The sequence below is a fragment of the Ochotona curzoniae genome, unplaced genomic scaffold, assembly GCF_017591425.1.
Source record: "Ochotona curzoniae isolate NIBS_2020 unplaced genomic scaffold, NIBS_Ocur_1.0 contig_3520, whole genome shotgun sequence".
NCBI lineage: Eukaryota > Metazoa > Chordata > Mammalia > Lagomorpha > Ochotonidae > Ochotona > Ochotona curzoniae.
The window spans coordinates 2,018,250-2,044,344 of record NW_024465894.1 but is presented as its reverse complement, the minus strand read 5'-3'; the positions used below and the strand labels follow the sequence as shown (position 1 = coordinate 2,044,344).

Below are 26,095 nucleotides of genomic sequence, written 5' to 3'. Positions count from 1 at the left end.
CTACTCCCCGCCCCTCCCCCCGCCCCAACACAACTGTAATAACTTCTTCCTTCCCTCTGCCTCAAAAACAAACAAAAATCTGTTACAGAAAACTTGTTTAAGCCAATAGGGTTTGAAATTTTGTTGTTGCTTTTTTTTTTTTAAGCAACCATTTGTAAGCGATAAGATTTCCTCGTTCAAGAACTCTCAAGTGCTCTGAGCAGATAGGAGCCAGTCCTGAAGAAGCTGCAGTCCAAGTCTACAAATAAAAACAGAGCGTCCCCAAGGAAACAAAAGTAGAACTTGGAGCAGCCGCTAAGATGGCTCTGGCTGGCCCCTGCCACCCGGCACCGTGGGGCGGGGTCCAGGAAGCCCCTGCCCCGCCGGCAGCGCCAAGCCAAGTCAGCCAAGACTCCTTTCGCATCATCACTTCTAGCAGTGTGCAAACAAATCAAACGACCAGCTCCGGGGGAGGAAATAAGTTGGAGAGGAAGAGAGAAGGCTGACCTGTAATCTCTACCTCCTTCAGCACCGGCAGAGAGCGAGCGAGCGAGCGGGCGAGCCGGGTGGGGGGGTGGGGAGAAACCAGAAGGTAGGAAGGCTCCCCTCCCCCTCCGGCACTTCCCGGCTGGGTGCAAGCTCTCTCATTACCACACTTTCAACAAGTCTGCCGGCTTCCTCCCTGAATCGGTTACTTTGTGGTCGTTTGGCCCTGTGTGCGCGCCGTGTCTTCACAGCTATAGAAAATGTGGATTTATCTATTTCCAGATGAGTCTGACCATGGTCCTCTGTCGCAGCCGGGGCTCCATCAGGGCTGCGTGGGCTGCTGCCTATAGAGTCCTAGCAAGCCCTCGCCCCCTTGTAAGTGGAAGTGGGTACAGTTGTCTTGTAAACTACTCAGGGAGACCCGTCAGGCCTCACAGACCGTGAGGAGCTGCCCGGGAGAGGAAAAGTGTTCAGGAACAAAGATATTCACAACAACACGGTTTAGCATGAGGAAGAAAGCGGCGCAGAAGGGCACACACCCCAGATATGTGGGCAGACAAGCAAACAAAGGAATGGGGAATGGTTGCAGACACCACACTCTCACCCGGCTACCTTCAACTTAGGAAGTTTTGAAAAAGATGCCATGGGGGAAATGGCTTTAGTAGAAAATGGAAAAAACCAAGAGGCAAAGCATGTTTTTAACCAACCATAAACCTTTTTAGTAGTGGGCATAAAGACGTGCTGTAGGCGTCCACAGCAAGGTGAATAGCAAAATTGCTTTTTTGTTTTTCCTTACCAGGGACATTTTAACGGGGCCTGAGGATCATGGGATACCTACAAGTTGCTAATTTCACGAGCTGTGACAGTAGCATTATGGAATGTGGGGGGATGTATTTTGAGATTTTTCACACACCCACGTGGAAGCAGATAGGAAAAGGATAGGGCATCTTGGAATGTATAATACTTTAGCAATAAATAAATAAATAAATAAATAAATAAAAGGCAGTAAATGTGATGAACATCTTGTGTTTACAGAAATGGCTGTTTGATACTCCGGTAGTTTCATTACTTTTTCTTGTTGCCTCTACTTTTGCTTACCCTTTAAGATTTTAATTTTATTTATTTATAGGTTTCTTTTTGAAGATGATTACAAAATTGAGAAGGATGTATGCCCCGTGTGGACTACTAATTAGGGTGGGAAGGGCCAAGGTTTGGGGAAACAAGATTTTTTACAAAGAAAATATTTTATGCTGTTTTCAACAGTGCCACACATATGACGTTTTTCCACCACTATCTTTCAATAGTTCCCATCATACACCTGTATTGCCTGTAAAAGCAAACACAGGAGCATTTATTTTTATCAAAAAGAACTTTTTTTAAAAAAAGGCAGGGTTTGTCAGTCCCGTCGAGCTGTTTTTGTTGCCATGTAATTTTAGTGAATCCTCAGGATGCCTGTGTCTCCGCGAGTCTGTGAATGGTGCAAAATGCTCTTTAGGGAAGAGCAGTGTGGAAGCAGACTAGCCTGTAAATGAGTGTGATCGGCTGATAAAAAAGCCAGCTCCAACAAACCACTGTAAAGATTAGGAGCCATTTAAACACAGCGCGCGCGCGCACACACACACACACACACACACACCCCGCCTCTCGCCTCTCAAACCTTGGGTGCTGAGATCTCTGGGTTTTACTTGCGAAGCAGTTGCGTGCGATGCTCCTGGGAGCAGCCGGCAGGGCAGACTTCTGCAGCTTGTCTCGCTGACTCAGAGGACGGCTCCACATTCCTTAATTAGCAGCGTCAGAAAAGCTCCACTTCCGCAGCAGAGTTCCTGGTCCAGCCAGCTACTCAGCTGGCTCTATGCACCCGACGTTCACGCCGGGGATTTTCAGAAAAGCCTGGGAGGACAGATAATGTTGCTTATTGTGCTTTGTTTGGCTTTGCCTTCTTTTATTCTGTGTTATCCTGTTGGAGTTCATTCTATTGTATTCTAATTTTACAGATTGAACAAGACCGTTTATATTTATTTCCTTGTTTCCATGGACACCTTGCATAGGGAATGGGATCATGGTTGGAGATGGAATGGATGAACATTTGGCCAACTTGAAAACATGGCTTTCTTGGGTGTAGTCGGGGTCAGAGTCTGAGCCCAGGTTCCCCTTTTAGTACCAATCACTTAAATTAAGTCTGTGATTTGTATAAATTCTCTGGCAGAACTCATATGATTTCCAGACATGATTACACGGTGTTCCAGTGTGAATCAGTCCATCGTCTTTGCCAAGGCCATGGCAGTAGCATCATAGCCTTTATTGAAATGTCGATTTCTCAGGAAGCATTTTCTCATAGTAAATATTGAACTTCACTTTCATTAAAAAAAAAAAAAACAAACATTTATTTATTTAACTTGAAAGAGTTAACAAAGACACAGAATCTTCTACCTGCTGGCTCACTCCCTCAATGGCCACAAGGCAGTAACTGAACCTATCCGAAGTCAGGAGCCAGGAGCTGCTTTCTGGTCTCCCACATGAGTGTAATAGCCCAAGGTCTTGGCACATCCTGTGCTGCTTTCCTAAGTTATTAGCAGGTTGCTGGATGAGGACAGGGAGCAGCTGGTATATGTAACAGCAGGGCGCACGTGGATGCCGGTACCACAGACAGTGGCTTAGCCGGCTGTGCCACTCCACAGGCCCCTGTAAACGTCATCATTTCCACAGTTATTTACTCCGTACTTTGGGGTGTTCTATTCTATTATTATTTTATCTTATTATTATTTCAAGAATGACTTCATGAGGCTGAAGCTCCCTGGGGGAGACCTAGACAGTGGTCCTGGTACCTGGTTTTGGACCAACCCAGCTTCAGCCTTTGCAGCCATTTGGGGAGTAAACTGGAGGTTGGAAGATCTCTGTCTCCTTCTCTCTTTGTAACTCTACCTTTCAAATACAGGTAAATAAATAGCAGAAAAATGCGGCCGTTTGGGAAGCTTCTTCCAGGTGTTCTGTGTGAATGCGAGCCATTAGCAGGAAGCTGGACTGTGGGATGCCAGCACAGCAGTAGACAGCTTAGCCCACTACACCAAAGCCCCAGCCCCATAAAATAAATCTCTCTTTGAAAGATTCATTTTTTACTTATTTGAAAGGCAGGATTGTAGAGAGACAGTTACAGGGAAAGACAGAGAGAGGTCTCCCTTCTGGTTGTTGCTTCCTCTGGTAACTCCCTAAATGGCTCCAGCAGTTGGGGCTGGGCCAAGCAAAGCCAGGAGCCAGGAGCTTCCCAGGTGTACCAGCAGGGAGCTGGATTCACAGTGGAGTCCATGTGGTATGCTGGCAATGAAGGTGGCAGTCCAACATGGTAAGCCACAGCACAGGCTTAACTCAAAAGACTTGGTTTTGGTTTGGTTTAACATTTATTTCTTTTTCTCGGATAGGCAGATTTACAGAGAGAAGCAGAAACAGAGAGGAAGGTCTCCTGTCTGCTGCTTCACTCCCCAAGTAGCCACAATGGCCAGAGCTAAACCAATCCGAAGCCAGAAGCCAGGAAATATTTCCAGGTCTCGCACATGGGTGCAGGGTCCCAAGGCTTTGGGCCGTGCTCGACTGCTTTTCCAGGCCACAGGCAGGGAGCTGGACGGGAAGCGGAGCAGCTGGAGCATGAAGCAGTGCCCACATGGGGTCCCGACACATACAAGACGAGGGTTTAGCCACTGAGCCACCAAGTCGGGCACAGCTTCAGAGGTTTGGAGGGAATGAAATAATCTCAGGTGGAGACGAACAGATTTAATGGGACTTTTTAAGATGTTTATTTGGAAAACATGTTTTTCTGCCTTTACAGATCCCAAGTCTGTTCTCCTATGCATGGTTTCACTTCCCACTTTCCTTTTCTTTTTTAAAAGAAATTATTTTCACTTTATTTGAGGGGCAAAAAGGTGAGGAAAAATGTTTCATCTTCTGCAATTTACTACCCAAACTCCTGCCACACTCAAGCCTAGGTCAGGCGACAGGGGCCCTCTACTGCCAGCCGGGATGTACCCCCGCAGGAAGCCGTGATGAAAGCAGAGCTGAACTGTGGCAGCCACGTAGACAGGGAGACGCTGGATGGAAGAGCTCTCCCTGTCCTGTCTCTGCCTCTCTAACAAAAGCCACCGTTTGACTCAGTTGCTGGTCCGGTTCCCTGCACGCTTCTGAGATTCCCTGTGTCAACGATGATGAAGTCTTTGTGGAGAACAGCGTGTTACTGATTTCTGTTTTCTCAGAAACCATGTTTACAAAAACGTCTCTTGTGAAAAATGACCCTGAAGCCAAGACGCTAGATTTTTTTTTAAAAGTCAAAGAAATCCACATTGAAATGAAATGATTCTTACTAATATTTAGAGGGTATTACTCATATCTCCCAAAGAAAGGGAAGTTAGGCTCTTAAGAAAAAAAAAAGATGATATTTGAATTCACACCCTCCACTTTGTTCTTCCATCCCTATAACGTCTGTTTTGTTGTTGTTGTTGTGTAACTTTCCAAGTTCTAAAGGTTTAATGACTTTCTAGTTGTCAAGGTATGATTAGGGAAACAGTAAAATTGTAACCTGTAGTAATTCTGAGCCTGTTTTGTCTGGAATCCTCCCAGAACATCCGGTGTGTTCCGTTCGTCCATATGGCCGAGGTGGACCTGGACTTGGGAGCCCGGTGGGGGTCCGGGGGATCTTCTGAGCGTGCGTGGGAGGCTCTGGGCTCAGCCAGCCTTCTCTGCCATCTCACCGGGCTGGTGGCTCCTGCCAGGACTGTTAGATAGCGCCCTACGAGCCCTCCTGGTCCTGCTGATATTTCTGCGCCTATCAGCCGCTCGCTTGCTATGGGAGCACTTCCTTAGTCATAGACTGGCTATTTATTCGGATGTTCTCAGCCAGAAAAATATTTTGAAGATAACATGTGATTATTTAAATATGAAAAAAAAATACATGCTTCTAGACCAAAACAAAACTTAGGAGGAATTCTTCTTTTTTTTTAATTTAAAATATACATATGTTTTCTGTTTGAGAGCTTGGCCTGGCGTTTGCTATATTCTGATTCTGAAATTTTAGCCATTCTTAAGAGTTGAGAGATGACTTTTTCTATGTCTTTCCAAATGATATTTGAATGCTCCAGTCTTTGGAAAACACATTTTCCGACCATCTAGCAACACTTAATATCTTGTATAGTTTCTAAGATTAAGGAAGCAGGAGGAAGCAGGAGAGATTTGGCAAGCAACCTGCAATAATCTGACAGGGAAATTCCTGAGCAACAGTACAAGGGTTTGAATCTATTGGAACATTTGAAAGCAATTAAAATGTTTTTTTCCCAAAAAAACAAAAAACAAACAAAACCAAACCCTTTTTTTTTAAGTGTACACAGGCGTAAAACTGAAAATGCCGATAAAAGTGTAAATGATCCATTAAGCTGGTCCCTCCAGGCGTCTTTAGGGTGTGTTAGTTTTTTAGAAAAGCTGATTCTATTTTCATAACTCACAGCTAATGCATCTTTATTGCGTTGACAGTCTGGAAAAGGACTGAAATACCACCTTCCAGACACGGGGAGAGGCACCGACAAGGTGTCCGGACGGTTAAGCTACTGATGCGTGCTGCAGCGGCTTAGCCTGAATGTAGGAGGACGCAGCCCAGGAGTGCGGCTACGCCATGAGCCGCGAGGACCTTGTTGCTGGGTCTGTGCATCGGCCATCTGAAGACAGAGTTCCCAGAGCTGACATCACATAGCAGATTCTAGAGGACTCACTAGAATGTAACGCATCATTCTTTAAAAGTACTTTTTGGTTATTCTGTGATTAGAAAGGTTTGCTGTACATGACTGCGGTCTTGCTTTGCTGTCTTGCAGCTTTTGAAAATGCTGCATCATGCCTTGGTAAAAATCATGTAAGCTTCTTATATCTTGTTTTTCCTTCTTCTCAGATGTTTTGTAAACTATAAACGCTCCAGGGTCCCACCTCCCAACTTCTTTCACTTGAGCAGAATGGCATAGAGCACCTCTGGAAACAAACGTTTCACTTGACACTTGGATTCAAATCCCGAGTAAGTGACATCCAGGGCGCCAGGCCATGGAGTGCTGTGTTTTTTGTTTGTTTGTTTGTTTGTTTGTTTTTCTTTGTTTGCAGGGACCCACCACCCACTGCCTCTGGGGTGCGTGTTAACTGAAAACTGGATTGGAAGGGGAGGAGGGACTTGAACCAGGGGCCTGACAACAGGGTCTGGGCATCCCATGCAGCAACCAAATAGCTGCTCCACAATGCCCACCTTGTATTTTTTTTCTTTTTTTAAGATTTATTTTTATTGAAACTCAGTTATACAGAGAGGAGGAGAGACTGAGAGGAAGATCTTCATCTGCTGATTCACTCCCAAAGTGGCCACAATGGTTGGAACTGCAGCAATCCGAAGCCAGGAGCCAGGGGCTTCCTCCCTGTCTCCCACGCGGGTGCAGGTTCCCAAGGCTTTGGGCCAGCCTTGACCGTTTTCCTAGGCACAAGCAGGTTGCTGGATGGGAAGCGGGGCTGCCAGGATCCCAGTGCACGCAAAGCAAGAACTTTAGCCACTAGGCTACTGCGCTGGGGCTCCACCTTATATTTTTTAAGATCGACTGATTTATATGAAAGAGTTACAAAGAGAGAAGAAAGGAAAGAAAATCCATCCACTGGTTTACTCCCTAAATGGCCACAAACCAGGAGCCATGGGTGTCAGCTGGATCTCCCACATGACTGCGGGGGCTCACGCACTTGGGCTGTCTTGTATTACTTTTCCCAGGTGCATTAGTAGGGAACTGGATTGAAAGTGGAACAGCTGGGACACAAACAGGTGTCCATATGGGATGCCAATGTCACAGGCATTGATTTTACTGGCTGTTCCACCATCACAGTTCCTTGTGCACTTATGTATATATGTGTCTGAATAAGCATCTTAAGGGACCAAGTTCATTAAACAAAAACCATCACATGATAGATAGATACATAAAGACTTATTTATTCTGAAAGGGAGATTTAGAAAGAGAGAGAGAGAGCCAAAGGGATCTTCCATTTGCTGGTGCCCTTCCTCAAATAGCCACAATCGGTTACGCTGGGCCAGCCCAAGCCGAGAGCCAGTGACTCCACATGGACCTCCCACATGGTTGGCACCCAAATATTTGGGGCCCAAGTATTTGGGCCACCTTTAAATGCTGTTCCCAGGTCGTTAGCAGGGAGCTTGATCAGGGAGTCAAGCAGCTGGGACTCAAACTGGCACCCATAGGTAATGCTGGGCAGCACAGGCAGTGGTCCAGCCCACTGTGCCATGACGCCAGCCCCCTTCTCTTTCCAAGTATGTAGATTGCTTATCACTTCCTACTTTGTACTCAAACTTTTCAGGGTGTGGTGGAAGGAGTGTGCCATAACTGTAAGATGGGAAACCTGATGCATTTTGTCTGTAAGTAAATTCTGAGAAGAGCCTCAGCAACACCACTGGGCTGTCTGCGCCAGAACAGAAACCTTTAAGGCCGTCTGTGAACGGAATCTTTACGTGTGCTTTCTACTCATTCTCTGGGCATGTCACATGAATCAGGTGCCTGGACCCCCATCAGAGTCCTTGGGCGGGAGTCTTGGCTCTGCTTTTGATTTATCTTCCCACTGATGTGCACCCTGGGAGGCAGGAGGTGACAGCTCAAACACTGGGTGACCAGCCTGATGTTCAGGCTCCCAGGTTCAACCTGGACCAGCCACTAGCTGGTGTGGGCATATGGGAAGCATACTAATGGATAGATCCAGCCCCACTCCCCATTTCAAATAAATAATTCCATCCATCTAGCCATCCATCCATACATACATATTTTCAAAAAACAAGAATGGTGAGCTCCTTCTGGAAGGCATGCTAGGGTATGCTTTTCTGGACTCCAGAGCAGGGGTTTCCTCAGCTCAGCCCAGGGGTCTGTCCAGCATGGGACCCGCTGCTAATGGACTCTGGGGGCTGTCACCCTGCTGGGCCACACCCTAGATCCGTGTGATTCGGTTGGCTCGCTTCCTGGAGGTGGCCCTGTTTCGTCCTGTCTCCTGAAGTCTTCCCACCTGACAAAGGAGCAATGGCACCCTCACAAGGTTCTAGAAGGCAGATAATGCATGTCCACAGCAATGCAAACACAGAGGCACAAGCTGGGCTTTCTTTCTAGAAGGACAAGCGATTCTGGTTTTAATTCATGGGGCTGCATGTTGCAAGATTGGTGACCTGATATCTAGCCTGAAAAATCAGATAGGGAGGGCTGCCCCTGGGCGCTTGCAATCCAGCTGTGAGTCTGGGGAAATACCCAGGGGTCCACAAGACCATCAGCCCAACGACCCAAGCAGGCTGGAGCCTCGAAACTGAGCTAACACAACAGACAGGAGTGACAAAAAGTTGAATTGTGTAATTTTCTCAGCAACATGACCCGAGGATAGCTACTGGCTTGCTCTCTCTATTCTAGAAAATGTTTTCAGTTTTCAGGTTTCTTCACACTCAGCACTTTTCCACGCTTGCAAACTGTTGTACTTTATTATGAGGCTGTGTTTTGAGAACGTGTGGTGGAAGTTGGGATTTTTTTTTTTCTCTTCCTCCTGTTTTTTTCTTTTTTTTTTCCCCCCTCTTCTGCTTTAAAAACAAGATAAGCCTGTATGCAAATAGAATTCAGGGTAACCACAGCAACATTCTGAACTTTATTTATTGAATTACAGAATTTTCCTTCACCCGATTAAGCTCTATTTGCATACCATTGTCATTAGAAACATCTATTCCATTAATGAGTCATTTGAGAAGTCTGCCCTGATAGCCCTGGAGAGCTGGAAGAAGGGATGCTTTCTGTATGAAAATGTCATGATTGTTTCTGTGGAGGGAGGAAGAGAGAGAGCAACTTTAAAGAAAACTTCCCAAGCTGAAATGTGGCCCAGATGAATTAAGGTAATCTGTGAAATGGGTTGCACTCTACCCTTCACACGCTTCTGAAAGAAGAGTAATCACTTTATAGACTATTTTAAAAAAAAAAAAAACAAGAAGGAAAGAGAGAAGACAACCTCAATGCCTTTCTCAGAAAGAACAGGAAACCTAAAGGAGGAAGTGTGTGACAGTTTAGTTTTCAACAAGGACACGTTATCAAGTGAATGAAATTCCTCCGGAGGCTATCAAAACGAAGCCGAGCCGGCCTGGCTCGCCAGCAGGAGGGTCGCCACGGGACCGGGAGCCTCCTGTCCCAACGCTGTTATTCAGGAAAGCCAATTATTGCGCTTTTTCCAAAAGGAAACACTGACTCATTCACGAAATGATCTGAGATTTCGAAACTTGCTTACACCATTTTTTTTTTCTCCTCCTTTCTACCTGATGCCAAGTGTAGGCTGAACTAGTCCCCAGGGCCTGGATCCAAGAGGCTGGGGCCCAAGCAAGCGGCTGGAGGGCTTTGTCTGCCTCCTGCTGTCCGGGGGGGGGGGGGTGCAATCCCACCATGATGGCCAGCTCAGAATATTTAGGGTCCAGCTGGAGGGGACCTGGTGCCCATGATTAACTGGTTCTGGCACAGCAATTATTTGGCCATACCCCTGGCCGGTCTCCAAGTTTCATGTGGAACAGCAAATGGGCGTGGGCCCCCAGATAGGCAGGCCCGTGCTCCTGGGAGGCCTGGCACGTTAGCAGCCGGGACACTGGAGCATGTGGCCCGAGCTCGGATACAGATGTGAATGTGGCTGGCTGCGAAATGCTGACTTTTCTGTGCAGAGCGTGTGAGAAAACCTTGTCCCACCCAAGTCCAGCTGAGCTGATTAAAACCTGGAGGCAGCTTCCTCCCAGTGTCGCTCCTGCTGAGAAGACGGTGTTTCCTGGTACTTCTGAAAACCCGATTTGAGGTGAATTTACTGAGAAATAAGCCACAGAAGTTTCTGGGCAGGCCAGTCCATGGAGGCCACTCATTTATCAACAACTGTAGGTCCATGCAGATAAATAATGCAGACAAGGAAACTGTTTTCATCCAAACAATACAGAAATGCCTGGAATCCTGCCACCTCAACACGACACCTTATGTTTGCCTTTTGTTGCTAAAAGGATTTCCCAGATCCAGGCTTTCCATGCGGCTGCAAAGGAGCTGGCCGGAGGGCTGGCATCAAAATCTGTCATTTCAAAGGTCCTGAAACGAGGGCCGGTCTGTGGCAGAGTGCAGTAAGCCACTACCCGTGACAATGGCATTGCACATGGACGCCAGTGTGAGTCCAGTCTCTTCCACTTCTGATCCAGCTCCTTTTACTGTGGCTGGGAAAGCGGAGGAAGCTGAGTGTGTGGGCCCCTGCACACCCACGCGGGAGATCCAAGTGGGAGTCCAGGCTGCTGGCTTCCAACTGGGGCAGCCCCAGCCTTTGGAGCCATTTGGAGACTGAACCAAAAGATGGTTGGGCTGTTGTTCTCTCCTTTGGAACTCTCTGCCTTTCAAATAAATACTCAAAAAAAAAAAAAATCTGAAACAGTGGCTCCGAAGAGAACTTGACCTTGCTGAGGTCACCCAGTGAGTTAGCAGCACAGCGTGGACTTACAGCCAGAACTCAAGATAAAGTGCTGGGCCTGCCCTCCCCACGAATGGTCCCAGGCCAGACCGGAACCTTCCTGAATGTTCCCTCTTTCCTTCCAGGGAGGCTCTGCTCCCAACTCCCGGACTTCAGGATCCTGGCCTTTGTCCCCAGCAGAGCAGCAAGGGGTCCAGTCTGGCACTAGTATCAAATGACTTCCTTCTTGCATGTGTTCTCGGGTTACATTATGCATGCGAAGGAACCTCAGACTCTGGACTCTGCAGCCACTTGTCAAAAAATGAAATTAAATTAAAAAACCCCACCCCTCTCAGGCCACTGATGTTCCCCAGTGAATTTAAATTTCCCTTGTGTTATGTCTCACAGTTTTCACAATAATGTAGGAGCCTTATGTTGTTTTTTTATTTAGTAAGTAAAAACTATTTTTAAAAAACCCTATCTCTTAGATCTTTGGTGTAATTCACACGCTGAGTGGTTGTTACTCACAGAAGGAGAAAAAAATAAGACGGAACAGAGTGGAGCTCCCTGGAGTCCAGGGCAGCACGGGTTAAACCCAAGGACTCGGGTGGTTTTTTTTTTAAAGATTTATTTTTTTACTTATTGGAGAGGCAGATGTACAGAAAGGAGCAGAGACAGAGAGGAAGATCTTCCATCCAATGATTCACATCCAAGTTGCTGCAACCTCGACTGCTTTCCCAGGCCACAGGCAGGGAGTTGGATGGGAAGTGGAGCTGCCGGGATTAGAACCGGCGCCCACATGGGATCCTGGTGCATTCAAGGCAAGGACTTTAACCATTACGCACCTGGCCCAGGATGGCTTTTATAAAACACCTGGGAGTCGGTCCGTCACAGACTGTTCAGAGCCAGGAGTATGGGGAGAAGGCTGGATGGTGCAGTGGGGAGTTCAGTTTTAATGTTCTTTTAATTTATTTATTCTTGTTACAAAGTCAGATATACAGAGAGGAGGAGAGACAGACAGGAAGATCTTCTGTCCAATGATTCACTCCCCAAGTGACCGCAATGGCCAGTACTGTGCCGATCCGAAGCCAGGAGCCAGGAACTTCTGGGTCTCCCACACGGGTGTAGGGTTCCAAGGCTTTGGGCTGTCCTTGACTGCTTTCCCAGGCCACAAGCAGGGAGCTGGATGGGAAGCAGGGCTGCTGGGATTAGATGCAAAGCCCATATGGAATCCTGGCCCATATGGGTTCCTGGCACGTTCAAGGCGAGGACTTCAGCCACTAGGCCACCGCACCGGGCCCAGGAGTGCAGCTTTATTACTCAGCTGAAAGTCCCCAGTGCTGGCACTGCTGGCTGGCAGGAGCCCCGCTGGCTCCCTGGCTCTGTTGCTTGCTTGCACAGGAGAAGCCGTCTTCTTTGGGCCACTTCATTTTCAAAACATGCAGAAGCAAACTCCAGTCTTTAGGAAATGATTTCTTCCCCCATGTCACGAGCTACAAATCCCTCCCTGCCAAGCACAGTTTTCTTATCTCAGGTTTGCAAGGCCAGGGCCCTTCTGGGGAGGGGGATCTGAAGGGCCACACTGCCGCAGGCGCTCAGCAGGTTCCCGGCTCGGCTGGGCGCTCTGTGTGCAGTACAGTGCATCTTCTGACAGGGAGCATACCTCGCTTGTCTCCCATCGGTATAGACAGGGAGACTGAGACGCAGGGAGATTAACCAACTGGCCTGGATCACACAGCCTAGCTCCTCTGTCTCTGGCCCATTATCTGGTGCCGCCTCCAGGGAGCCAGGCAGCCTGACTGGGATTCTCTGAGCTCTGTCCCTGTGGCAGAGTGTAGGGTAAACTCTAGAAGGTCCATTCTGGGGACCCAGGTCGATACGGAACTGGAACTGGCGGGGGAGAAGTTCTGTGACACTGACTTGGGCCACACTGTCTTTTTTCCCCACCCCCCTGCTAATATTTCCTTTAAATCTCTGAGCCAGCTCAGGGTTGGCAATTCACACAGGGTTTCCCCAGGCTGGCCAGGCCAGAAGAGCACAAGTATTCCAGGAGGAAGTGCTAGATGCTTTTAAACAAGAGAATGTCTTTTCATTTGTTTCAGTGCCTGCAAAACTTCGGTTGAACAATGTTCAGGATTTTGTTCTTGAGCTGAGGGAATCGTAGTTGCTACTTAGAAAACGGCCGTGAGCCAGCCAGCCACAGCCAAGCCGAAGACAACAAACAAACTAATTAGAACCAGCCATCCTGAGAAGAACGGCTTCATGTCAGACATCCACAAGCAAAAACTTTGCTTTATCTTTTATATATTTTCAAATATGTACTTACATGTATACAAATGCAGGCTTCTTGTACGTCTTTTAATGCCTAAGAAATATGTTTCAATCTTTAAACACATATAATGTGGTAAGTTACATGCTTTTTTCAGAAAGAAGGTTGAATATCCAAAAGCTAAACCACAGATAGAAAAAAAAAATATTTATCACAGAGAATGTCCAATTGTTCAGTGTCCGGATAATCACTCATGGTGAAGCAAGAAGCACAAACAGGTCCAGTCATCGCCACATGGACGTTGTAGCATTCCCTGGAAGTTTCTGCATCAAATCCCTACTTTTTATTTTATCGCCATGATTTATTTCTTCCTGCTTCTGGACGGGAAGTGAAAAAAGAAAAAGGCCTGACTGTCTCGGTACATACACACACACGCACGTGCCGTGAGGCAGGGCACACCACGTGGGACACGGCAGTGCGATTTTAGCAAGAGAAAGAAAAGTCACGTGGGCACAGTTGAAGCCCTCGGCCTCCCCGGGCCGGCAGACCTTGCCTTTATCGCATGCTCTAACAGTGACGGACACAGGCAAGTGTCTGTGACCAACACACTTGGATCAGACTTTGCATGCTGCGTGCCATGAAAAGACCCGTAGGCTCTCCTCTGTGAGGAAACACACTGTGAATCCCACGGGAGGAAGTTGAAATGACTTTATTGTACAGCAGAGTTCGTGAACTTGTACATTATTATTGAGGATAATAGTTATACGCTGGTCCTTCCTTATGCGTGGACGGTGTGGTCCCAGATCCCCTACTGGCCGCCTGAATCCAAGAACAGCATCAAATCCCCTCAGACTAGCTTTCTTTTTTTTTCCTGTTTGTCTATACCCAGGAAGCAGAACTCATAGATTAGGAATAGTAAGAGAGACTGACAACACTGCGAAATGGAACAATCACAAGCATATGTTACGAAGTCACCGGCAACACTGCATTTGCATTCTGGGCCGCTGACACATAAAACGAGAATTACACAAACACGACACCGTGCTGCCAGGATAGCTGGTTTGCTAAGCAAGGCAGACACCCAGGGAACGGAGGACACTCAGCCACACGAGGTGGGTCCTCTGGACAGAGGGGTGATTCATGCCTCTGGTGGGATGCTGCTCAGAATGGCACACAATTTGAAACCTATGAATTATTTATGTCTGGAATTTTCCACTTCACATTTTTCACATTGCAGTTGACCGAGGCTAACTGAAACTGGAAAGTGAAACCACAGACTGGAAGGGAGGACTGGAGAAGCTAGAAAGAGGAAGAACTTTCTAAGCAGCGGGAACAGAATATGCAAAGGCCCTGGGGTAAGAAGTAGCTTGAGAGGCCTGGCATCCTGGCCTAGTGGCTAAAGTCCTCGCCTTGAACGCACCAAGATCCCATATGGGTGACCGGTTCTAGTCCTGGCAGCCCCACTTCCCATCCAGCTCCCTGCTTGTAGCCTGGGACAGCAGTCGAGGATGGCCCAAAGCTTTGGGACCCTGAGCCAGCATGGGAGACCTGGGAGAGGCTCCTGGCTCCTGGCTTCGGATTGGCTCAGCTCCAGCCGTTGCGGTCACTTGGGGAGTGAATCATCGGACAGAAGATCTTCCTGTCTGTCTCTCCTCCTCTCTGTAGATCTGACTTTCCAATTAAAATAAATGAATAAATCTTAAAAAAAAAAAAGAAGAAGAAGAAGAAGAAGAAACCTGAGAATGTGATGAGCTGGAGAACAATAAAGTCAGAGAAAGTCGGCTGGGGGAAGGCTGGTGTAGACAGCAGGAGGCCATCGAGCCCAACCTGAGACACAGAGAGATTCCTACTTTGCTTAAAAGAGGAATTAATCAGGGCCTGAGAGAAGGCTTCATTGGCTGATCTTCCATCAGCAAGCACTGGCATCACCCACTCACACCCCAGCTGGCCCACTCCCATCCACCTCCCCACTTAATGGCCTATGAAAGCAGGGCAGGATGGCCCGAGGCCTTGGGACCCTGAAACGAGATCTCAGAGACGCTCCTGGCTTTGGCTCAGCTCAGCTAGGGAGTGAGCTAGCAGATGCAAGATCTTTCTGTCTCTCCTCTCTTCTGTAAAAACTGCCTTTCCAGGAAAAAAAAAAAGTCTTTACCCTTTCTGATGGATTGCTTCTGTCTGCTGATTCGCAAAGTATCACTGGGTGTCTACTCCTAGTTGCTGTTTTTAATCTATTAACCATTTAGGTTAATGCTGTTTGTGCTTTTGTTTCTTGACATTCAGAGATTCTTTTCTTTTAAAGTTTATTATTATTAAATACTTACTTTATTTTCTACTGAAAAGACAGAGGTACAGAGAGAGACAGAGAGATCTTCCATCTGCTGTTTCATTCCCCAGATGGCTGCCACAGCTGAATGGTTCAGTCTGGAGCCTGGAGGTTCTTCCTGGTCTCCAACCTGAGTGCAGGGTTCAAGTACTTGGGTCATCGCCTCTGCTTTTCCAAGTACAGTAACAGGACACTGGACCAAAAGCAGGAGCAGCTGGGACTTGAACCCGTGACCATGTGGGATGCCTGCATCGCAGGTGGAGGTTAGGCCTCGTAACCATGGCATTGGACCCAGGGATCCTCCTTAAATTGATAATGAAACTATTCCATGTTTCTGCATAGAGAATGAACCAACTTCCTCATCTTCTGTAAATTTCCTTGATTTCTTTAATAGCTTGAAAGGACAATCATTTTGTCACCAGGAGTAATATAAAAAGTTCTCTAAACCTGTAAAACTGATTCTGAAAGCAGTTCTGACATTTCTAGATTCTAAATACTATTTATTTTTACAGATTAAAGGTACAGGTCTGGGTCTGGCACAATGGCTTGGTGGCTAATACTTGCCTTGTGGGAACTGGGATCCTATTAGGGCATCGGTTCATGTTCTGGATGCTCCGTTTCCCATCCAGCTCCCTGCTTGTGGCTGGGAAAGTGAAAGAGGACAGCCCAAAGCCTTGGGACCCTGGACCCGCGTGGGAGATCTGGAGGAAGCTCCTGGCTCCTGGCTTCGGATCAGCTCAGGAGTAAACCAGCGAATGGAGGAGCTCTTTGTTTCTCCTTCTCTCTGTAAATTTGCCTTTTCAATATAAATATATATATATATATATATATATTTATATTTCAAAGATAGACTGCTTTGGAGAGTAGAAGGGGAAGGGAGAATTAAAATGTTACTATGGGAACATAGCAAGTTAAGCTGCTGCTTGGGACAGTCAATTCCCTTATCAGAATGCCAGGCCCAGTCCTGGCTAACTTGACTGCTAATACAGTTGGCTGGTAGCAGGAGAAGCCTTAGGTCCTTGGATCCCTGTCACCCTCATGGGAGACTCCTGGTGTGGGCCTGGACCTACCCTGCCTGCTGTGGCTGTTTGAAGAGCCAATGGATGGGTGTGTTCTCTGTCTCTACATTTAATTAAATGCAAATAAATCTATATTTTTAAAAACCTGTGATCGGTGTAATTCTCATTGATCCTCTGCTCTGTAGTTACAGCACCTACTGACTGTGGTGGACGGGGTAGGTCCTGCCAGGCCCCTCCTGTAGCCACACCCTCAGAAGGCTGGCCAGAGCTGGGGCCTGGTTAGCTCTGGGAACACCCAGTCTGCGGGGACAGCATGGTCATCTGTGCCAACTGCTGCCATATGAAATGCAGGTCGAACAGGTGCAAGCATCCCATTCTTGCTTCCCAAAGAAGCCAGGAATCTTGGCTGTGTCTGTGTATGTGTTTTTCTCCAAAAACCTGTGGCTTCTTTCAGCATGTACGTCTGACCGCAGGGCCCTGGCTGGGCCTCTGCTCAACCCTAGCGTCTCCATTCTGAGAATGTGTCTCCTTTATATACAGCATGGCAGCCCGACCTCTGAGTCACAGCCTGTTCATTTTTGATATCCACTGGAATGTAGGCCAACGCGCACTCCACTTCACTTGCAAGGAGCCCGGCCTGTAGCAACCACCAGATAGAGGTCGTAGTTCAAAATCTTGATTTATTTGCTGGCTGCCATTATCCGGTTTACTCCCCCGAGACCTCCTAATCCATGCTTTTTTTCTGTTTTATCTCTACAGCTTACAGGCTGTGTGATCTTGGGAAAGTCACTTAACCTCTCTGTATTTCTGTTTTCTCAATGGCAAATGCAACGGTACATCCCTAAATCTCAATATTGCTGTGAAGACGGAGTTAATGGATGCAAAGCACTCAGAACAAAGCACGCAGTATGTGGCAAGCTGTACTAGGCTTTGATCATTGTCAATGCTCTTATATTTCATGTATCTTTCTCTCAATTTGAATGAAAAAAATTTTTTTTTAATTTTACTTCTTTTCATTATTTTCATTTTATGATACAGGTTCACAGGCCCTGGGATTTCTCTCATTCCCCTCCCCCAATTCTCTCCTCCCTCACTGAGTTCTCCTGTATTATTACTATGGTATAGTTCTTCATACACAGTCATATGTCCATCATTGTGGGCATAGACAATGGCAGAGAGTCCAGCATCCTATTGTCAAGATACAGTTAACAGTTTCATTGGGAGTCCATCTTTGTCTGGAAGTAGAGATGCATGCTGCATTGTATCCTCACATCTGGGTATGACAGTCTCCATTACACAGTTAACTATGCATCCCCTTAAATGAAAAGCCACATTACAAAATCAACAACAGGAAGAAAAAAAGAACACCATGAAGTTAAATAACGTGCTGTTGAATGACTAATGTGTTACTGAAGAAATAAAAAAGAAAATCAAGAACCTTCTTGAAGAAAATGATGCTCCCGTATGATCTATGAGTCAGTGAATAGTGTAATCAGAAGAAACTGTTTTGAAGAGATGAAACTAACAAAAACAAAAACATCATAATTCATGAGATACAGTTTCTGCTGATTTTTGTTGGTGACATGTGTCTCTTCTAGACAACAAATAGATGGGTTTTGTTTTGAAATCCAGTCTACTAATCTATGACCTTTGATTGAGCTTAAGCCATTTACATTCAGGGTTGATATGTATGGGTGGTAATTTGGTCCTGCCATTTTAGGAATGGGTTGTTCATTGATTTAGTCTTCCGTGGTCATTTTACTGGGATGTTCTTCCCGTTTGCCTTTGGTTTTGTTGGGTGCTATTCCTCTTCTCTGTCAAGAGATCATCTTGAAGTATCATTTGTAGGGCAGGTTTGGTAGAGTCAAATTTTTAAAAAAGATTTATTTATTTATTGGAATGTCAAATATACAGAGTGGAGGAGAGACCAGGCCACAAGCAGGGAGCTGGAAGGGAAGCGGGGCTGCTGGGATAGAACCGGCGCCCATATGGGATCCCGGGCGTGCAAGGTGAGGACCTTAACCACTGCGCCACCGCGCCGGGCCCTCCTCTGTACTTTTAATTTGCTCCACTCTATTCTTCACTTCTGATATATCAGCTTTCATTTGATTCATTTCCAGTGTGACATATTCCTTGAATTCCTTGAATGCCTGCTTTACATGCTTCTCATTGTTGATAAGAAGTTTTATAACAAGTGTTTTAAATTTTGTATCCCCCATTTTCTCGATGTCTGCCTCAGTGAACTCTGAAGTTGGCAAAGGGTTCTGCTCCTTTACAGGGGAGTCTTCAGTAATATTCATCGTGTCTCTGTCTCTTCTTTTGCCCTTGGTCATTTTATTTCTGGTTATGAGAGTCTTCTCCTTGGGCAGGTTTCTAAGCTGTGTCACCCACAGGGCTGCACTTTGGTTTTACTTATTGCACTTGGTACATGGCTCTTTGTTTGCGGTCAGTTGTTCCACTCCCTCCAGCGAGTCCCAGGTCTGGGTTCTTACGTTAGACTTCCACCAAGGTCTCCGTAGCCTCAAGCTCCTGGCTCACCAGTCTCCACTGGTTGGAATAGGTCCCAGGATTAGGGAGACACCAGGAGTCCTAAATAGCCAGGTTGTTGTTGGTCCTGATCTTGTCAGAACTTGTTGGACATTAGGTCTGAGGGCTACACGGACCTATTTTGACCTGTGGGACCAGCGCAATGCATTGAGCTTGGTGAGTTCTCACCAAGTTCTGCGCATGCACAGCTCACTGTTGTCCCGTGCAGTCTTAAATTCTTTGTCACACTGTAAGAAATGGTGCCTGATGTGCTATTACTACAGTTCTTGATCTGCTGGCCAGCAGGTCTGAGGCCTACTCGGACCTGTCTTGGGCGGAACCGTAGGATTCCACGTTGCTGCAGTTCACTGAGTCAGAAATGAGTTCACTCCCGGCTCAGTGTATGCTCAGTCCTTCCCCTTGCCTTTGCCTCCTTATGCAAAATGGCACCCAATTCGGCTCTAGGGTGCTGACTGGGCTGTGAAAGCCACCCTGTTCTCACACTGCCCATCTGGGATCTGCTGCTCTGTTTCTGCTCCTGGGCAAAGCCAACGGTCCAGCAGGACGGGCGGTTCTTTGGCTGGGTTCACCTCCCGAGCGCCTGGTAAACGTCCCTTCCCACCTTTTTGCTGGTGGAGTTTGGATGGCAGTTAGCTGATTGCCGCTGGAGTATCAGTTACTGCAACACCACTCCGTTGTGTCCGCTGCTTTCCTGTGTCTGTCGGTCTCCAGGTACCCCTCTGCTGTTGCTCTGTCCTCTCCTATTTCCTGGAATGTGCCCTCTCTGCTTCACACTGGTCAATATTTCTCTGTTTAAACGTGTCCTTACCCTACTGGGCCATCTTGATTCTCCTTGAATAAAAAATCTTATATGGATCATTCACAAAACAGTTTGCCTTTACTGCCAAGAATGTAAGCTCCCAAACAATGTTAGGAATTGGAAAAAAAAATTTAGCCTTTATATTAGGATTGGTATAGGTTGTGAATAACATAAAAAAAAATGAACTAAGGGTTAATTTTGCACTCTTGAAAAATAAAGGAGAAGGTAGCCAATTTAAGGTTGTGTAACACCCTTTTACACCATCATAACAGGAACTGGCCTTTAAAAAAGATGTATTTGCTTATTTTAAAAGATTTTTTGGGCCCGGCGCATTAGCCTAGTGGCTAAAGTCCTCACCTTGAATGTGCCAGGATCCCATATGGGCGGTGGTTCTAATCCTAGCAGCACGACTTCCCATCCAGCTCCCTATTTGTGACCTGGGAAAGCAGTCGAGGACAGCCGAAGGCCTTGGGACCCTGCAGCCACGTGGGAGACCCAGAAGAAGCTCCTGGCTTCTGACTTGGGATCGGCGCCACTCAGGCTGTTGCAGTCACTTGGGGAGTGAATCAGTAGAGGAAGATCTTCCTCTCTGTATAGATAACTTTCTAATAAAAATATTACAAAAAATATTTTTAAATTTTACGCAGAGAGGGAGAGACACACAGAGAGAACTTCCATCTGGTAAATCAGTCCCCAGCTGGTTGACATGGCCATCGCTGGTCTGACCGGAAGCTGGGAGTTAAAGCTTCTTCCAGGTCTCCCGAGTGGGTGCAGGTCCAAGCACTTGGGCCAGCCTTTGCTGCTTTCCCAGGTGCATTAGCAGCAAGCTGGAACGGAAATGGAGCTACCAGAACTGGAACCGGCACCCATATGGAATGCTGATGCCGCAGGTGGAGGACCAGCTTGCTGTACCACTGTGCTGGCCACTGTGCGTTTATTTAAAAGGTGGGAGGGAGGAGAGAGATATCTTCCATCCCCTGGCTCACGGCTGGAGCTGGGCCAAGCTGAAACTAGGAGCCCGAAATGCATCTGCTTTTCCCTTGCGAGGGACTTGGCCCGTCTTCTCCGCTGCTTCCCCAGGCACAGTAGGAGGGAGTTGGATCAGAAGTGGATCAGCCAGGACCCGCACTGATTCTCATCTGAGATGCTGATGTCACAGGTGCTGGCTCGGCCTGCTCCTCCGCGAGGTTATCCCCGGGCTCTCCTTACCTTGTGACTGCGCCTCCATGTTCACGGAGCTCCTGCGCCACGTCCCGTGAGCCCATGGGGCTGCTCGGCCCGGCTGGCGGAACACATTCCAGCAAAGCGGAAGAAGAGGCGAGCCTTTTTAGAGACATCCGGAGGAAGTCACGTGCACTGCTCGCTCCTGACCAACCACGGCTCAGAAGGTAATCATTTGGGGGAGGCTGGGAAATGAAGTCTTTCGTCTGCGAGGCCATGTGCTGAGGAAGGAGGATCGTGGCTGTTGGATTTGGTCGTGGACTGCGTCTTTGCAGGTCAGTTTGACATGTGAACATCACAAAAAATGGAAATGGTTCTGGCCAGCCTTCCTCTGAGAGACCGGTAACACGGATTTGGCTGCGCATTTCCCGAAAGGGCAGTTTATCTTCCACTTAAAAACTAGTAACAGTACTTGTGTGGGGCTAGTACTGAAGCGTAGTGGGCTAAGCCTTGTCCCGAGTAACCAGTATCCCGTGTGAGCACCAAGAGCTGGCTGTTCCATTTACTGTTCAGCTCCTTGCTGACGTGAGTGCTTGTGAAGCTGCACCCATGTGGGAGACCCTGGTGGAACTGCAGGCATCTGGCTTTGTTTTGACTCAGTCTGGGTCCCGGCAGGTGCTTGGGGAATGAGGCGATGGACAGAAGGTCTCTTACCAACACCACCCTCCACCACATAACTGTCTTTCAAATAAGCAAATATATCCTTACACATCGGTGTCATGATGGGTAGTCACTATCCAGAAGATGAGGACTCTATCAAGCTTCTCTTTCCAAAATTTCTCCCTGGGGACGGTGTTGTGATATAGCAAGTTGAGCGTCCACTTGGGACCCACGTGTGCTGTTTCAGGGTTCAAGTCCTGGCCACTGCAGTTCAGGTTCAGTTTCCTGCTATGCCCTACGGGAGGGAGCACGTGAGGGCTCAAGTGCTTTGTCCCTTCTGACCCATGTGGGAGACCAAGGCTTTGGTCTGCCCTCTATTGCTTTCCTGGGCCACAAGCAGGGAGCTGGATGGGAAGCGGGACAGCCAGGATTAGAACCAAACCCCATATGAGATCCTGGCGCTTTTAAGGCAAGGACTTTAGCTGCTAGACTACTGTGCCAGGCTAGACGAGGAGGCTAGTGTTGTGGGACAGTGGATTAACGTGCTGCTTTTGTTCCCAGCATCCCATGCCCGAGTGCCCATTTCTGCTGTGCTGCCCCTCTTGCGAGCCAGCTCCCAGCTGACGCACCTGGGGCAGTCAGTAACTGAGGGATCCTGAGTTGCTGCCAGTGTGTGGGAGACCGGATGGAGTTTCAGGTCCCTAGCCATTGCGGCCATTTGGGAACTGAACCAGCAGGTGAAGGTCTCTCTTTCTCTTCGACTTTTAAACAAGTAAATATATATATATATAACTATAATATATGATAAACTATAATATAGTTATATATTATATATAATATAATATTTACTATATATAAATATAATATATATATATAACATTTTTAGTAAAAATGTCAATTCAGTGTGCGCGTGTGTATTTTTGTTCGCACCTAGTTGTGTGTCTCGACAGAAACCTGTGCACACAGACCCTGAAGTCCTCATACTCTGGCTTTGAAATGCTTTCCGGAGCAGCTCTTGTCCTAAGGTGCTATTTCACAGGCAGTCTGAAATAGGTGAGGCAGCTGGCTATCTGGTTCTTTTTTATTGTTGCTGTTTTTATTACTTTCTTGCTTTATTTGTTTCTGATTTTTTTTTTCTCTTTTGCTACTTGGAGAGCAAGTCTTAGAATAATGTGCCGCCTCCCATGGGAAGGCCCGGAGGCGGCGCCGTGCGTGCGTGATACGTTCTTGGCAAGACAAGGGGCTCATTGTGACTGGAGCGGAACAGAGGAGCGCGAGAGCCAGGAGGGGCCAGATTCAGCCCCCTGCATTGTGAGCCACTTGGCTAGCCGCCTCGAGAGGCACGCGGCTGCCAGCCGAGGGGGCGACGCGCTCCGGCTTTCTTAGAGGCCTTCTGTAGAGGGGGGCACAGGTGGCAGTGCTGCTGCTTACGGATTTCCTCTGGCTCCAGGCCTGTCTTGGCCACCGTCCTCCACTTTCCTGCGGGCACTGTGGCTCTCCCAGGAACACCTGCAGGGAATACCCCGCGCCCGGTTTGTAAGCTGTGCTGGGCTCGCAAGCCTGAGAACAGAAAACCCTGATTGGCCCAGGCATCAACCCTTGCCTCTCCTGCATCCTTGGGTCCCCTCAGCCTGGTGACTCACCTGTCTTGGTCTTGGGCGAGCCTCGTGGCTCCCTGAGGACAGGGTCTGGTCTTGTTTCTGAGCCCAACCTGACGCGTGGTCAGCCTCACGTGCCTGGTGAATAATTTTCTGAAGGAATGAATGAATTCATTTGGCGTTGTCGGCCCTGAGGCCTAGCCCTCCATCACTCAGCCTCTGTGTGTGTGGAACTTTGGCTCTGGGCTTGGCCATCACTAAATGCCAGAGCAGAGGGGTGTGGGGGTCTGACACTGCCTCTTCCCCGAGCAAGACAACACGGAACAGTGCTGAATTTGGGCACTTGGCTTCCAAGCAAGATGCCTTCCAAGCAAGGGCCTGCAGCAGGGAAACAAGATGCCACCGGGGCAGGGCGGGGCAGGCGGGCACTCCCCGGCCAGGGCCTTGCTGGCCACCCGTCACTGCAGAGGAACCGGCTTCCTCCTGGCTGTTTGGCCAAGGCAGGTTTTGGTATTTCACTGGGAGAGCTTCCAGGGATAACCAGGTTGCAGCCAAAAAGTGACTGTGTGAGAATCAGTTATCTGCTACTAAAATAAAACACCCCGTGGGGGAGGAAAAACAGGTTTCAAACAATTAGCAGTTCTGTTGGAAATGCAGAATTCAGAATGGCAGCTTGTTCTAACAAGACAGGGGGCTTTTTAGGACAAGGGACGGGCTTGGTAAGAGGCTGCGCATGCCCCTGCAACCGTCAGGCACACACTGGCAGCTGCCATGACTTGGTTCCCATCGGCGCATCGTGGTAACGCCAGATGTCACCAGTCAGGGCAGCTGTGCGCGGTGGGGGTGGAGGAGAAGAGCGTGCAGGGCAACCTGGTGCCCTCTTGAATTTGCTCTAAAAATAAAGTCTATTTAATTCAAAAGTAAATAAGTGCTGACTAAGGGCATACAGAAGTCAGGAAGAAAGTGGCCCTCGGTCTCCATGAACAGGACCCAGGCACACCGACTTCCTGACAGCGAGCCGAGGCAGCTTGGGATGGGCGCGCTGCCCAGGGTGACCCACCCCCGGCCTGGCTGTCCTGCTGCTGCTTCTTCGCGTCATCCCAAAGAGAGCTCTCCCAAGACCCTATCAAACATCTCGACAACTGACAAACCTCAGACTTCCTGTAACTTCTCTCCCTCCCTCGGTGTGTTAATGATCTCTGAGGCCGTGGGCTCTGTGTGTCCCAGGTCTCGGTCAAAGGTGAGGCTTCGCTAAGTCATCAGTGTAACGTCACCCACAGCAAAGCTGCTGAAAGCAGACCTGCGGGGGCTTTTCAAGGACGGCTGAAAATTCCCGCAGTGCGAGCCATACCCTCCAAGGGCTCAGCACGCCATCACTGCTCCTGACCCCGGGGAGTCCTGCTCCTGCCCTCAGCCAGGAACTCCGCTGTTGCAAATTAGACAAGGCGGGGAAGCCGCCTGGCTTCTCTGACGAGCTGGGTTTTTTTTTTTTTTTTTTCAGATATTTATTCTGCCGTGCATAGGCGTTCTCCCCAGTCGTTACACCTTCAGGTGGCCTTTTTATTTTTCACCCCTCTTGAACAACATGTGTCTTATGTAATTTGTTTTGCGTTCCCGGAAGGAGGAAGCTTTTCGGATCACGTTGTTTGTTAAGATACAGACAAGGCGCCCGAGTGATAGATCGCCCGAGCCCTGGAAGGAAACAATATACCACGATCGTGTAATCCGCCGCGTTGCCGAGCCCAGCGGGAGGCAGGTGATTACCGAGCCGGGTCACCTGCACTCAAGGGCCGGGCCAGCAGCCGGCGCCCCACCGTCTCCCCTTCCATCTTCTGCACCCCGCCCGCCCGGCGTCCCGGGAACTAGGTGCTGGAAACTCATCCTCCATCTTTGTTTCAAGGAAGTCCAGACACTTGGGGCTTTGAAGGTGCCGCATCTGTCCAGCTAGGCCTGTCTTTTGGGTTCTGGATTTACGTGTTTATTTATGCCAAAAATGGATGCTAAGGCAAATCGTGTGGGAGTAACAAAGGTGTCAATCAACCAAAAAAAAAAAAAAAAAACAACCCAGAAATAAAAAATGAGAAATCTGTATTTTATTTCGTTCTCTTGATGAAGGCAGGGCACAGCTCCACCCAGGTCAGAACATGCAGAAGTTCCCATTCTTGCGGACAGGGCTGTGGGCGAATGGTTCTCCTCTCCCCTCAGTCACAGCTCAAAATGGAAGCCCGTCTGGCACCGGGACACCATCTGAATGTTTGACTCACCGGGATTCCTCACTTTGCTTCCATTCACTTTCCACGGGCACGACTAGATTTGATCCATGTGTTTCCAACTAAGTAAGTTAACTTGACACAAAGCTGAACTCTGACTTTTGTGAGGTTCCTTCCTCCATTAAAAAGGGGGGAAAAATTCTACAGCTGCATTAGAATAAAAAGAGAATATGTATTTTCTATTAAATATTAAAATTGTTTCTTTAACCTAGACTTCGCTTTTTTCTTCTGATTGTAATATAAAATTAACCTGTTTTGTAGGCCCCTGGAAGTGCTGTGGGTGCCTGGCAGTGGGCCCAGTGACCAATAAAAGTGGGTCCATGAGGAAGGAATGTTTATAAACATACAGATTAGATCATCATGTGAGGGCAAGGGAGGTTTTTCCAACCTCAAGAAAATTGATCAAAAGGGAGAAAGCGCCACTGGGACTGGAGGTAGAAAGGTTATAATTTATCACATCACATGATGACCCCATAAATAATATATTGTACATTTCAAAATTGCT

At 47.9% G+C, this 26,095-nt stretch overlaps 2 long non-coding RNA genes across 3 annotated transcripts; one reads left to right on the top strand and one right to left on the bottom strand.

Annotated features, from left to right (window-relative positions):
• Positions 1-6,371: 6,371 nt before the first annotated feature.
• LOC121157251 lies at positions 6,372-25,672 on the top strand. 2 transcript variants are annotated; one of them, XR_005883992.1, is made up of 3 exons: positions 6,372-6,505; positions 21,061-21,289; positions 24,942-25,672. It is a non-coding gene; the product is annotated as an uncharacterized LOC121157251 (long non-coding RNA). The 2 variants fall into 2 exon arrangements; XR_005883991.1 differs by having other exon boundaries at positions 24,822-25,672.
• On the bottom strand, positions 22,094-24,639 carry LOC121157252. The gene is made up of 3 exons (XR_005883993.1): positions 24,472-24,639; positions 23,366-23,473; positions 22,094-22,126 (listed from the first exon to the last, which is right to left on the bottom strand). It is a non-coding gene; the product is annotated as an uncharacterized LOC121157252 (long non-coding RNA).
• Positions 25,673-26,095: the final 423 nt, after the last annotated feature.